The 15,934-nt window shown below is 40.7% G+C and overlaps 1 protein-coding gene across 2 annotated transcripts in view; it reads right to left on the reverse strand.

Annotated features, from left to right (window-relative positions):
- LOC122559554 (protein shisa-like-1) overlaps positions 1-15,934 on the reverse strand; it is a 160,819-nt gene that overhangs the window by 97,765 nt on the left and 47,120 nt on the right. The window lies entirely within an intron of this gene.

Here is a 15,934-nt window from a genome sequence, read left to right on the forward strand (position 1 = left end):
TCAAGGAACTATCAACCTGCACTCCAAGGTCTCTTTGTTCAGCAACACTCCCTAGGACCTTACCATTACGTGCATAAGTCCTGCTAAGATTTGCTTTCCCAAAATGCAGCATCTCGCATTTATCTAAATTAAACTCCATTTGCCACTTCGCAGCCCATTGGCCCATCTGATCTAGATCCCGTTGTAAGCTAAGGTAACCTTCTTCGTTGTCCACTACACCTCCAATTTTAGTGTCATCTGCAAATTTACTAACTATACCTCTTATGCTCACATCCAAATCATTTATATAAATGACAAAAAGTAGTGGACCCATCACCGATCCTTGTGGCACTCCACTGGTCACAGGCCTCCCAGTTTGAAAAACAACCCTCCATCACCACCCTCTGTCTTCTACCTTCAAGCCAGTTCTGTATCCAAATGGCTAGTTCTCCCTGTATTCCATGAGATCTAACCTTGCTAACCAGTCTCTTACAGGGAACCTTGTCAACGCCTTACTGATGTCCATAAAGATCATGTCTACCATTCTGCCCTCATCAATTCTTGGTTCATACCTTGCTCTGCCATCACCTGAATAACATTCTGTGCAGGCCGTGTCAGGTATGAGCAGAAACAGTGAAAACATTAGGATAAAGTTTGTACACACAGCAACAAAACGACAGGGCCACATTTTGGAATGTATAGATTCATTTTTTTTTTAATTGATGAACATAGCTGGATTTAGAACATCCCTTTAGGGAATTTGGTAAGTTAACTTCTATTTTACTTAGTACAGTATGGCTAAAGCAATATCTCAAATAGTGAGATTACCTCATCTATACAATGGGCCTGTCATGATTAGAGGAACTTTCTGGATCTATCTCTTTTAAAAAAGCAGCATACTGATAAAAAATGCAGAAATTAAAACACCCGGTGGTGTCTGCCAGACTATTGTTACAAAATGAGGAACTATAATCACGACAACACAATTCATGTATAAAGAATGATTGACATTAATGGACTATTTGTTCATCTATACAATGGGCCTGTCATGATTAGAGGAACTTTCTGGATCTATCTCTTTTAAAAAAGCAGCATACTGATAAAAAATGCAGAAATTAAAACACCCGGTGGTGTCTGCCAGACTATTGTTACAAAATGAGGAACTATAATCACGACAACACAATTCATGTATAAAGAATGATTGACATTAATGGACTATTTGTATGAATTTATTTGTGTCTTAAAAATCAAGCATCATTGTTGCCGTTGCTGATTATTAGCACATTCACTCGACTAGATGCATGTGGAAGTGGAGGAGGGAAAGTTGACATTTTTGTCTGAGTTGATGGGTATCAACGATGACAGTATGTGACATCTTAAGGGATTGAACATTATTATTCTGCCTCAGTCACTTTATTTCATAATTGTAATTCTATTTGAAATAAATGAACTGTGATGTACAATACTTCAATCAAATCTTAATCTGGTAGCTCAAGTGGATACCATCAAAAGGGATTGGACAAGTTGTTTATAGATGTAAGAGATTTGAAAAGTCGAGACACATCCTGACATTTCCATGTCACACATTTGGACAAACATGTTTGGGTGAAGAAGAGGCCTTTTGTAAAGCATCGTTGTATTTTACATCTTACTGTTTAGTCACTGGCCAGCTCGGAATTCCTTACCTTAAAGCAGTCGGTAAGAAAAGGCCAGGCAGTGAGACTGTTTGGATGTGAAGTTTATGGAGGGACTTTCATTACAGCTGAGCCTGAGTGTTCAGAGGACCTGATTGCTCAGTCGTACCTCTCAACCTGTCTTCCAATATGAGATACAGCAAACTGGAAGGCAGCTATTCTGGTGGATAGTGACTGTGTATTAGGTTGGTTGGTTCAGTTAGCTGGATGGCTGGTTTGAAATGTCGAGTGACACCAAAAGCATGGGTTCAATCCCTGCTCTGGTTGAGGTTACATGAAGGACTCTGACCCAACCTCTCCTCTTGTCTGAGGGCCTGGTGATTACCACCAGCCGAGAGAATGGGACTATGGTACGTTTACCTTTACCTAGATTCTTCACCAGGGGTTTAAAAACAAGTGATGACTGATGGTGCTTATTCATAAAATCTGTACTGCAATATACTTTCAAAAATAAAAACAAAATCTGATGAAGTGAATCAGATATCCAGAAATAAAGTTTATTTTTGGTCATATGCAGCTATATCTGGTGGAGCAGCTGTGGAAATTTTACATTGCTCCAGCTACATAGAAATCCAAGGAGGGACAATGGAATTTGTTCAGACACAGAGTGCAACAGGGTAGCAATTACCAATGAGTCATTCATTGGTGACAAATGTGAATTTACCGATTTGATCATTTGAAACATAGGATTGGAGAGTATTAGGGCCAATCAGCTCATTTGGAAGCATGGATTAATGCCAGTAAACTGTAATCTGATTGGGTTGGAAGGTCAGGCTGAAGACTGTTGGAATTAATCAGGCGGATGGATGGCATGATTAAGAAGCAACCAACAGTGACATATATTTTCCTTACCCCTGCACTACTGCCTAACTGTAGTAGTGCTTATTTTTTCCAAGCATCCATGTTACAGTGACCAATATACTGTGTCTTTTATGACCTAATGATGTCCCAAGGCACTTTCAATCAGTAAGGTACCCTTTGAAATGTGGTTATAACATGGTCACTAATTTATACACAGCTTCAATCTATCTTAAATTACTCTCACCCATTGTTAGCTTGAGATAGAAAACCTGCTGTTGTTTTCCCTAAAGTGGGTGTGTTTATTTAGCATCTGTCTCCAAGCAAGTCATGGAACAAATATGCTGCTAAAATGAAGCCTTTTAAAGCCTTTATGGGGCATAGCCAGCTGTTGTCTGAGTTTAGTTTGTGCCAGCTGATTTTGTTTTGCAGTGAGGAGTAACCGACTTATGTTTGATCATTCTTGTAACTACCCTTGCAGAGTCAGCAGCAACTGAAGTTGAAATTGGGACTGGCTGATGGGTTTTGTTTCGTTGAAAATTAATTATGCTGTGATTTAAAGTTAGCATTAAATTCAGAATTACAATCAGCTGACCTGAAGTGGCAGAAAAAAAGGGCTATAAAAAATAAGCATTTATCCTAAACCATCCTGAGAGAACAAGGATACTAAAATTCTCAGGCTGCAATATAAGCAGTTACAACACAATATATCTCACTCATGTCCTCTAGCATTGACTGGGCAGAAAGGAAGGGTCAATAGGAAGGCACTCTAGTTGTGGTAGGTAGGTACACATGCACCTACAGTGATACACCTGCACATTGGGGTCAGTTAGCTCAGCTGGCTGGATTGTAATGTCAAGTGGACATCAATAGCACTGGTTCAGTTCCCATACCATCTGTGGTTACCATGAGATCACATCTCTGAACCTCATCCCTTGGTTGAGGTGTGATAACTCTCAGGCTAAACTCACTACCATTCACATCTCCGTCTCTGATGGGAGAGCAGTCCTATGAGACTACATTAAATTTACTTTGCCCTGCTCCTTCTTATACTTTCCCTCACCCCACAATATCCTACACCTCCAGCATACTCTCTTCAGCCCGCAACTGAGGGCACTGATTTCAAAGGAAACATTCAAGATACATTTTGGAAGATTTTGTGTCGCCACTGATGTTCTGATTGAACCAGGAAAGAGGAAGCAGTATATGGAAGCCGAGCCTACTTGCAGGCGCAAATGAAAAGTTCCACAGTCCTTATGGAGAAGGGTCATTCTACTGGTAACATGACTGACATTTAACTTTCAACCAACCCATTAATAGCAGATTCTGTTCATCATCTCATCGCTGTTTGTGCAAGCTTTGCTGCTCTATTTCCTTGCATAACAGCTAACACACTTCAAAAGTACTTAATTGGCTTTGAAGCAGTTTGGGACCTTCTGAGATGATTGAAGATGTTACATAAAAGCAATCTTTTCTCTTTCACTACTTTTACGAGTTGGCATGTATGACTGCAGATTTGTTATTCTGCATTCATTTTTATTCCCTTCTCACTATTAGAATATTTCATTAAAATGTTTGCGGTCTTTCTGCTGAACGTAGTATACCCAGGATGAGGAGAGATATTAAAGATCTGTGTCCTCAATCAACACTTCAAATTTTTTCCTTTTCTTTTGTTGCGTGTTCATTTGACTTTTGATCATAAGACACCATAAACTTTGGCGACTAAAAATCTTTGAGGTTTTCAATTTCATCCTTTCACTTTGAAGGGTAAGTTTTGTTTTAAGAAAGGAAAATCAGTCTGAAGTGTCAAAATATGATCCATGAGGAAGATATTGGCCTTGTTTTCTGGGCAGAATTTGAATCTAATTCCAACAAATGAAATGACATTGCTGTGGCCTCCTGTGGTAGGAAGTTTCATACAGAGAAGAGACTCTTTATTTCAGTCTGGTATGGATTTGAAATCCAGTTCCCAAAGTGACTAAGCAGCATTCTGACTCCTTTCATCACCTTATTCACCTGTCACATCTTTGAAAATAATGAGCAGTGTTCCATTTTTTCTTTAACTCAAAGCAAACCCTTCTCCTTCACGCTGTTGAAAAAAATTGGAAGCTGTGAGAAGTTAGTTAATGAGCTTGGCGGTTGTTTCAAACACTATATTTAAGTCTGCCATTAAGTCAGTGGCTGAACACATCTAAAGATTTTTCTGTCAGAGATTGCCATGGCAGTAGTAGTTATCCTCTACCCATCTGGTACCTTAGTGCGTGACAGCTTATTACAACAGGCGTGAAGTCTAACTGGCAGCATCTGCTTGTATCAAGCTTCAGAAAGCTGGAACAAATTTGACAACCAGACTTATCATCCTGACTGAGCAATTAAAGGAGCTGGACCTAACTTGGTTTCATGAAGGATGCCAGGAAACAGACCTAATGGAGAAAATATTTTCTACTGCAGTGTAACATTTGCTTGTTCACACGTTATTCTGCAATCTGTGAGGCTGCATATAAGGTTTCTATCATTGCGATTTCCTTTAAAAGCATTAATTTCAAGAAGATTTGCCTGTTCACAATTTCAACCATTTCCGTTCTTAATTAGAGTTGCTAACTTAAAATGTCCTTGACTGAGGCAACAGCAAGGGCATTGGAAGAGCAGCAGCAGTGGGAGGATGGAAGTTGTCATCTGCAAGATCACGTTTTGTGTTGCCACTGCTCTTCCCACAGGATCATGCCTCAGCAAGCTGGTAATGTGTGGTGGCCAGATTGCTGACGCATCCTGAAAGAACCTTCTGACCATGACAGTGATCTCTGCTTGTACGCCAGGAAATGAAGGTCACAAAGCCCCAGTCTATTACAGCAGCAAACCCTGCGATGGAAGCTGGGCAGCTCAGCCATTGGAATTGGCACAAAATCTGAACTCACCAATACAATCATGTGGAAGAAAGGGTGTTAGACACAATCAGACCATATCAAAACAAGGACAAGCCAACTGTGAAAATAAATCAGATTGGGTTTGAGATTAAGACTGAATGAGGCAGACTGAGGGACATGGCTGAGAAGAAACAACTTACATTGATAGAATGCTTTCACAACCTGATGATGCTTTACATGTAATAAGGTATGTTTTGAAATGTAGTGATGACAGGGCAGGTACGTTACGCACAGTATCTGTCATGGCCATTCTGATAATCCCAGTGGTACTCTCTCAATTGCTATGGCGTATACACAATCAATCCGGTTCCCTAACAGCCTGCTCCTGCAGCCTCCAGTTATTTTCCATTTTGTTCAACAAGAGCAAAGGAAGTGTTTCAGTGATTGTGGTTCAGTCCGTCTGGGTGATTATGGACATTGTGACTGAATAGCTGGCAACACGCGCAAGCTTTGAGATCTTGATTTGAGGCTTACAGCATTGCTAAATGTATAATGGTGAGGTGAATCTGTGAAAATCTGGTATGAGTCCTAATCGATAGAGATTGTAGATAGGTGTACAATGGAGAGGTGGCTGAGACTGGAGGTTCAGTTATAGAGTCATGGGGTCAGAGACATGTACAGCACAGCAACAGACCCTTCGGTCCAACTCGTCCATGCTTAACCTAATCTAGACCCATTTGCCAACACTTGGCCCATATCCCTCTAAACCCTTCCTACTCATATATCCTTCCAGATGGCTTTTAAATGTTGTAGTTGTACTCACCTCCACCATTTCCTCTGGCAGCTCATTCCATACACACACCACCCTCTGTGTGAAAAAAGCAGCCCCTTAGGTTCCTTTTAAATCTTTCCCCTCTCACCCTAAACCTATGCCCTCTAGTTCTGAACTCCCCCACCCCAGGGAAAATACCTTGTCTATTTATCCTATCCATGCCCCTTATGATTTTATAAACCTCTGTAAGGTCACCCCTCAGCCCTGACGCTTTAAGGAAAATAGCCTCAGCTATTCAGCCTCTCCTTGTAGCTCAAACCCTCCAACCCTGGCAACATCCTTGTAAATTTTTTCTGAACCCTTTCAAGTTTCACAACATCCTTCCAATAGCAGGGAGACCAGAATTACACACAGTATTTCAAAAGTGGCCTAACCAATGTCCTGTACAGCTGCAACATGACCTCCCAACTCCTATACTCAATACTCTGACCAATAATGGAAAGCATATCAAATACCACCTTCACTATCCTGTCTACCTGTGACTCCACTTGCAAGGAACTATGAACCTGCACTCCAAGGTCTCTTTGTTCTTGTTAACATAACAAACTGATTCCTCGGCTAAGTTTTGAGTGATTCTTTAGGAACAAAATAGCTCTTTTCAGAGTACAAATGGATGACCCCCAGCTCAAGTAGATCTATCTGAAAGTTACATTTAATTTCGCTTGACTTACCCTGCAACACAATAGACCAGGCCCTTCGTTATCATTTTGAGTAAAATGTGAATACTGTGAATGTTGAAGCTATGAAATAATGTGCAAAATTGTAGAAATACTCAACATCAGCAGAAAGTGAAACAAAGTTAATGCTTCACGTCAATGACCTTTCATCAGAAATGGAAAAGCATTCTGCTATTTTCATTTATATCTGCACCTCATCCATCTTTACTTCTTTACTTGTTTCTCCTTTGCCTGGTATAATCAAGTTTGGGCCATTTAAATTCGCTTTTCTTCTATCCTGCTGCAGACCTTCCATTTTGTTCTTTCTTCTCTCCCTGTTGTGTTATGTCTCCTGGACAGTGTGTCAGTAGATCTTTAAGAAACATGCTCATGATTTCATCACTATGAAAGCACATGACCTGAAGGTAAAAAGGTCTTGGGGTCCATCTTAACATGGGGCACTCAAAGCATCATGCGTTGTTGGGTATATATAATGTTAGCTCAGACACAAATGTGCCTGTGAGTGTAATAAGTGCATATGTCAGTGAACTGTAATAACCATGTGCTCAATCTCTTACTACTATGTTGCCCAGGTCCTGGTTTCTTATGTTAGAAGGATTTACATGAACACTGCTGTATTATCCTGCTGGAGGAAAAATGCACATTGCCTATTTCTTCCCCCTCCTCCACCCCACCACCACTTTCCCTGCACTCACTTAAAACCTGCCATAACTCTTGCATTTCCCAATTCTAAAGAATCATTTTCTTGAAACATTAACTTGGCTATTTCCCATAGATGTTGCCTGATCTGCCTTATTCCAGCATTTTACGTCATTCTTCGAGTATAGTTGTTAAATGCTTGAAAACCGCTGGTTCAGGTAGTGTTGTCGTGAAGATGTGATTTTTCAAGGCCATCAGCAGCTGTTTCACATATTAAACGTTTTCAAGTGGACACGAAAGATGGCTGCCAGACCTTTCTGCAATTTGAACTTGTCAGTCTGTGGAAATTTCCAAAGCAGATTGCAAAGGAATATACCTCATTGACTCTAGGGATTTTCACACTTGTTAACATCAAAGAATGCTTCTTTTTCTGATATTGATTCAATGTTTGTCCTAAGGGGTAAACAAGACTCCTTGCACAGATGCTGTCATTGTAACCGAAACTTTGCCTTGTGATGGAATAAAAGGTCTTGGTTTAGGGTGGGGGAAGCTGTGGAATCCACTTGTTTGATGGGGTTACTATGAAACCATCTTTGCGCCCATTACTTTGCAGTTTGCAAGCTAGTCACATAAATGCAACCATAATGCCAAGTACAGACCAGGCTTGAGCTGCTGTCCTTTCAGGACCATCACAGCTCCCAATCATCTTGAAGCACCGTCAGAGATTGATGAAAGGAGCACCAATATTATCTCTCCTCCTCTCTGAAATCTCGTCCCAAAAGCTGTCTCCTATTTGTTAGAACCAACTGAAAGCATACCTGCTACAGATAGAGATTCACAAGCAAAGATGAGAACTCTACTCCATTCTCTTGAAGCAACCCAAATTAAATAGCTTCATCTTTAAACTATATCATCAAATGAGCATCTGATGATATCGTTATTTCCCTTATGAACATTAATTTTTATTAATCTATTCTCCCCCACTTTTTTTTGCCTGTGTGTGTGTGAAGGACAATACTTTATTTCTTCTCCTTAATAACCTTCTATATGTTTATCTGAGTAAGGTTTATTAATAAAATTAACACCTTATATGAATTGAAGGAATGTGGCTGGAATATTTTTTTTCCATCAAACTACAATTTTTAAGTATATAATAATTTGGCAATTTGCAGACTATTCAGAACCCAATCAAACCTAACCAGGCACCGGAAAAAAAAAGCATCAGTTCACTCGTCCAAAACTGATGGTAACACTTCGGAACAACTTATGGGCAGCACAGTGGCTCAGTAGTTGGGGACCCAGGTTCTATTCCACCTTTGGCTGACTGTTTGTGAGAAGTTTGCACATTCTCCCTATGTCTGTGTGGGTTTCCTCCCACAGTCCAAAGATGTGCAGGTTAGGTGGATTGCCCATAGTGCCCAGATATGTGCAGGTTAGGTGGATTGCCCATAGTGCCCAGGTATGTGCAGGTTAGGTGGATTGCCCATAGTCTCCAGGTATGTGCACGTTAGGTGGATTGCCCATAGTGCCCAGGTATGTGCAGGTTAGGTGGATTGCCCATAGTGCCAGGGTATATGTAGGTTAGGTGGATTGCCCATAGTGTCCAGGTATGTGCAGGTTAGGTGGATTGCCCATAGTGCCCAGGTATGTGCAGGTTAGGTGGATTGCCCATAGTGTCCAGGTATGTGCACATTAGGTGGATTGCCCATAGTGCCCAGGTATGTGCAGGTTAGGTGGATTGCCCATAGTGCCCAGGTATGTGCACGTTACGTGGATGAGCCCTGGGAAATGGAGGGTAGGGGTTTGGGTCTGGGTGGGCTGCTGCTTGGAGGGTTGGCATGGGCCAAATGGCCTGCTTCCATACTATAGGGATTGTATGAACTCTCAATGACTGCTGACACACATTGGCTGTAACTAGTGAATATCTTTACATATTGTATAAAACTTCATAATTGTGTCATAATTTATTCTCATGCAACGTTGTCCTTTAGGTACCTAGCCATGTATCACAATAGTAGGATCATCGCTTTCCAGTCTGCTGCCAATGTCTGCTATTACAGGCAGCTGCCAGTGGTCAGACAGAGATCAAGTCCTTTGCAAACCACTAGATCTGGCACAGAGTATAGTAGATGTTATCCATAACTATCTATCCCCACCTGATGTTATTTATCAGTCATCACCATAACTGTCTTATCATAATGTATTCCTGAATATTCTGACACACTGACAGACATACGATCTACCTTTTCCAGTAGTAACATTAACCAAATGAATGAAGATTTATGCAGATGATGCAGCTCTTGTGAAAATGACCAACAGCCTTCAACTTACTGCCAGTTTCAGTCAACATATATGTATGAAAAAAATATCCTGACGGCTCTAATTCCTTTTTCCAATTTTTAAATCTGCAACAGCTGACAGTTGGTAAAATTGGATTTTTTGCTATCAAAGACACATGTCAGTTAGAAAGATTGAACATCGGAAGATGACTAGAACCTAACTCAATTTCAAATGACCATTTTTGGAACCTATATCAACTTTCCATTAATTTACAAAGCAGAACATGGCTTTGCCACTCAATCAGCGGATACTTTTTATTTCGCCTTTTGGGTATACAGACACTGCTCTGCTGGGTGGCCCAGACCACAGAATCAGTGATAAAGCTAAATGCAGATTGTTAGGGTGTGTAAACTGGATTTCCTCCCTGAAGTTGTAGCAGAGGAATCGGGAGCAGATTGGGGATTTTATTCTGTTGCTGGGCTCATATGTGTGGAACTCCCATTAAATTGGTTTATAAACTGTATGACCTAACAACACTCCCATTTGGTGATCCAAAAGTGGTGGGACATGAATTTTAACATGTGTTTTACAGGCGGAGAGATTTGGTGATGGAATTCCAGAGCTTGTGATAAGACCCTTGAATGGGTGGGCTATCATGGTGGGACATAGAAAGTTGAGGATCTATAAGAAGCTAAAATTTGAAATATGCTGAGTTCTTGGAAATTTATAGAGCTAGAGGAGAGTTGCAGGCTTACAGTGCACAAAAACCAAGTTTGAAAGTTTTAAACCAGCTTTTGTTAGGTTTGAGATCAAAGCAGGTCAAGTTAGAATGTGGGCAATACATGTTTTGTATAATCTCAAGTTTATGGAGAATAGAAGAAAGTAAATTACAGATCCACAGCACAAGAACAGGCCGCACAGCTCAACCACTCACCAGTACATTCCAAAGTTTGTACTTCACCTCTCTCCCATTGTTTCTCATTGAAAAAAGATGAGAGTACCCTCAATTCCCTTTTCCATTACTTGCTGACCAAGATTCAACTTTAACATACTGATGGTATACACTTCAAACATTTCCTGTTCCAAGCCAGTTCCACATTCTCACTGCACTTTGGGTAAAGAGGTTCCTTCTGAATTCCCAATTGCAAATTTTGGTGATCACCACATGTTGATGGCATTTTGTTATGTTCTTCCAGGAAAGAAGAAGCATTCTCACTGTACTCACTCAATAAAAACATTACCTAGTTTTAAAAGATTCGATTAGGTGATCTTTCAACCTTGCTCCTGCTGACCCCACCATGAAAAAGAGGACACTACCTGTTCATTTTTATTCTTGGAATGTACATCACACATATCTGACATCATCCTTGTAAATCTTCTCTGCCCCCTCTCCACTGCCTCTATTTTTGTCTTGAAACATGGTGACTAGAACTACACCCTATACTCTAGGTATGATCTATCAGGATCAATACATGCATGATATAACTTTCATACTTTTCAATGCTATTTCTATCTAGAAATAATGCCGAATGCTTTTCTTACTGTTTTTATGGCCATCTTAATGCGTAGTGTAACATTTAGTATGTTTGTATACTGGGATTACTTAGTGCCTCTACTCCTTTTGGACACACCTTCCAAGCAACAAGTATCCTCCCTAATTCTTCCTACCAAAGCATCTTTAGTGTTACTTTTATTGGCTAGAATGACCATCAATGTCTTAATTCTTGCGTTTTTCTGGTAAATTGATGATATGTTTGTTATATTTGAATTTGCAGTTGCATGTAAGAATTTCCACTGTGCTTCATCTGAGGTTCACATTCACCTTTGAAACAGAGCAGTCTAATGAGCTCCCTTTCCTGTTAAATGCTGGTTAAAAATCCACTACTCGATTCCCTCCTGCTGTCTACCAGAAGCCACTTCATCAATATCCACATTGGATTTCTGATAGCTCCATGCATTGTAAGATGGGCTTACTGGCAAGGTAAGTAGGGCTGAACCACCATGTAAGCTTGATACAGAAATAGGACACATCAAAACCATCATGTAGGAGAGTGAGTCTGATCATTCCTCATTGTCCCCCAACATCACAGTTGACGATCATCAGCCAGTGTGACATCCAGGAATAAGAAAGCTCTGGAGACTGCAAAGGCTATGCACCCTAACCACATTCAGCAAAGTACTAAAGATCTGTGCTCCAGAATTACCCATGTCCCCAATTTAGATGTTCCACTACAGCAACTGGCATCTACCTACCAGTGTGGAAATTTGCCAGTTAGGTCCTGTCCACAGACAGTAAGATAAAGTCCAAAACGATGCTGTTCCTTCATTGTTGCTGGGTCAAACCTTTGAAATTTCCATCTTTACAGTGCTGTGGATGAATCTATATCATATGCACTGTAGTGCAACTACCACTACTTTCTCAAAGTCAGTTAGAAATTGACAAAAGCCACTGGCGTAGCCAACAATGATCACATCCAAGGAATAAACAAGAGAAGTAGCAAATTAACCCCCAACTACACAGCTCTGTAACATATGTCTCAGTACCATTTTGGGCACTTGCCAAATGTCAGCCTTGAGCCACCTGTAGGTATGGACTCATCCTATACAGGATTTGGATGCACACTCTAGGCTGTGATTTCAGAACAATATAGCAGTGATACATAGTTAGAAATGGTCACTCTTCAAATGAGGTGCTAAACCATGATTCTGTCTACCCTTTTGCATGAATATAGAAAGGTCCCATGGCACAGTTTGAAGGGAGGAAAGTATGTTCTACTTTCCAGACCAATGTTTATTTCTCAACCAATATCATCAAAGCAAATTACCTCATTATTCAGCTCATTGCCCATTACATTGGTGGCACTTTGCTCTGTGTAAATTATTGCTGTGATTGCCTGCATAACAGCATGTACTCTACTTCAAAAGTAATTAATTAGCTGCAAAGTATTACATGAGGTGTTGAGGATATATAAGATGCCAAAGGTGTTCAGTACCATGTCAGATTTCCCAATTATCATAGTGTGTGATTGTGACTGCTTGTGGTATTTTATTAAGTCAGAAAAGCAGAGATATTTGCTGACAATCGCACAATGTTTAGCACAATTCACATTTCCACAGATACTGAAGCAACTTATGTCCATCTGCAGCAAGGTCTGGACAACATTCAGACCTGCGCTAATAGGACAAGTAACATTTGCAACCACACATAAATCAGGCAATGACCATCTTCAACAAAAGAATACCTAAACATCTCCACCTGACATTCAATGGTGTTTCCATCATTGAATCCTCCACTATCAACATCCTACAGATCACCGTGAACCAGAAATTGAATAGACTAGCCATACCCAATACCGTGGCTACAAGAGTGGACCAAGGGCGAGGAACGCTCAGCAAGTGACTACCTCCTGACTCCCCAAGGATTGTCCACCATATGCAAAGTACAAGTCAGTAATGAAGATAGAATACTGTCCACTTGTCTGGATAAGTGCATTCCAACAACATCAAACAGTTAAATACAATCCAGGGCAAAGCAGCCTACTTCATTTGTACCTTCAAGACTAACTCCTGGTAGCACTGATGACAGCAATATGTACCATCTACACGAAGTACTACAGCAACTCACTAAAACTCCTTTGACAGCACCTCCCAAATGTGCGACCTTACCACTAAAATGGAGAAAGGCAGCAGATGAATGGAGACTTGTAAGTTCCCATTCAAGCCATTCATCCTGACTTGGAACTACACCTCCATTCCTTCATGGTGGCTGGGTCAAAATCCTGGAACACCTTTTCTAATATCACTGTGTACCCCTTCTACATGAACTATAGCGATTCAAGAAAGCAGCACACTATCACTTTCTCAATGGCAATCAGGAATGGGCAATAAAGGTTCACATAGCTAGCAATGCCCACATCCAGTAAAAGGAGACAAAAGGCCATTCTCATTTTCCTAAGCCCCTCCTGAACTTGCAGCATGGCTGATCATAGAGTCCTCCCTCACTGTCTCTCCTGAGTTGTCCAGTTCAGTGGTACTTATGTACTCTTGATTTTGTAGTTTCCTATCCAACCATTGTCAGAGCACCTTTAGCCATAGCTTCTCTTCTCATCATTATATTATTACCATTGTGAACCTCTTGAGATCCATCTTGACCATTCACTCTTCATCATCCACGTCTTGATAATATCCTCTCCATGGTTAAAGTCATTGACAAATATGGAGCTAGATTTTCAGCTGGGAAGTTCTCTGACTTGACGAACCCAGCTCCTTTGATAGGGTCTCTGCTTGCCCCATTTTTGCTCAAGGAAAGCCAGGGATGGGCCTAATACCATTACCCAGTCTCACCTCTTTGCCTCCATTCCTCTCCCCTGACCTCTCTGTTTCCTTCAGGCCCATGGAGAATGCAGAAAAAACCATAAAATAACAATGAAAAATCTAGAAATGGACTTAAAAACAATACCCATTTAGAAATTTTCCAAGTACAGCAAAATATCAGTCAGACAGAATCACTTTAGTATTAACAGAAGATTTATCTCACTTCGTACTTCTTTATTTTTGTACAAAGAAATATACAGACACTAAAAGAAAGAGTTCAAATAAGGAATAACTTACAACCTTACATTTCAAAAAGCAAACTCTTTGCCAATCCATTAGAGGATATTGGAGTACAGCCAAGCATTCGAATTGGGGCCACCCGGAAACTGTATTTACAGATACAGATGGCCAGGTATTAGATTCCACCAAAGTCAGTGTTACTCTGCAAAGCATCAGTGCACATGTGAATCTTTTTAACGTAGAATAGCAACAACCATCTCTTCTCTTCACCAATGTATTTCACTCCTTCACTGCCTCTGTGCTGGCAGATTGCATGTTCAATATTTTCATCGCTTCACATCAGAAATTGTTAAGTCACGTCCTTTAGTCTAGCAACAGACTTCACCACGCCAATCAGCACTTCAGACTGAATCAATTTGTTTACCACCTCAATATCTTGTTTAACCTCAAGCCCCATCATCACAAAGATTGCTTATTTCTATGTAATAGCAACAGTTGCCACTAATAATGCCACCTCCCTACCACTGCTTTCCTGATTGGCCATGCATCCTTGACTCTCCAGAAACTTTAACTATACCTCTACCCTGCATTCAGTTATATTCATCCTTCACCCTATTCACTTTCACCAATATTATCTCTAAATCCTCCTTCTTGTGTTTAAGCTCCTCACCAGCTTTTCTTTGGTTACCTGCAGTACAGCCCTGGAGGTAAAGCTGGGATATTTGCATTAGAAGCTCTGATTTGGACCAAGTGACAGGCATCTACACATCAAGCAGACATGCCAATATGTGCCACACACAAATACCAGCAATGTATACCCACAGCTAGCAATGAGGTGATGGTTGTGCCAAGCAGAAACCACCAATTAATGAATTCTAACCTTAGTATGGAGTGCCCTCACAGAAGGAACTCAAGCGTTAGCTCAGTAGAGAGGGAAGGTTCAAATGCAAATTGAAAACTCACGAATACATTAAACCGAGCAGCAAAGGAAAACATTACTAATATGTTTTTATGTTTTTAAAATGGTAAAAATGTAAGTTCTACAGCAAAGATTTAGAAAGATTTTCTACCATGTATAAACAAACAAGCTGGCCGTTAATTCATAGCATGAATACAATTAAAGACATAAGTAAACATATGGCAGCTTAGGTGAATTTCATTTGGCAGTGCATGTATACTAATTGGAAGAGAAATGATTTGGGTGCAAGCAGGCTTTGATACAAAGCCGCATTCAACTGAATACAAGATCGAGGGACCTTTGGAAAACTGAGATCACTTGAGGGTCAAGAGAAACAGTTCCAGTCAATGGGCTGATATCTGACAAGAAAAATGGTCTTAGTTATCAGAGCTGAAAATGTGTTGCTGGAAAAGCGCAGCAGGTCAGGCAGCATCCAAGGAACAGCAGAATCGCAATTTGGGGCATAAGCCCTTCTTCAGGAATGAGGAAAGTGTGTCCAGCAGACTAAGATAAAAGGTAGGGAGGAGGGACCTGGGGGAGGGGCGCTGGAGATGCGATAGGTGGAAGGAGGTCAAGGTGAGGGTGATAGGCTGGAGTGGGGTGGGGGCGGAGAGGTCAGGAAGAAGATTGCAGGTTAGGAAGGCGGTGCTGAGTTTGAG

Source organism: Chiloscyllium plagiosum, chromosome 19 (genome assembly GCF_004010195.1).
Source record: "Chiloscyllium plagiosum isolate BGI_BamShark_2017 chromosome 19, ASM401019v2, whole genome shotgun sequence".
NCBI lineage: Eukaryota > Metazoa > Chordata > Chondrichthyes > Orectolobiformes > Hemiscylliidae > Chiloscyllium > Chiloscyllium plagiosum.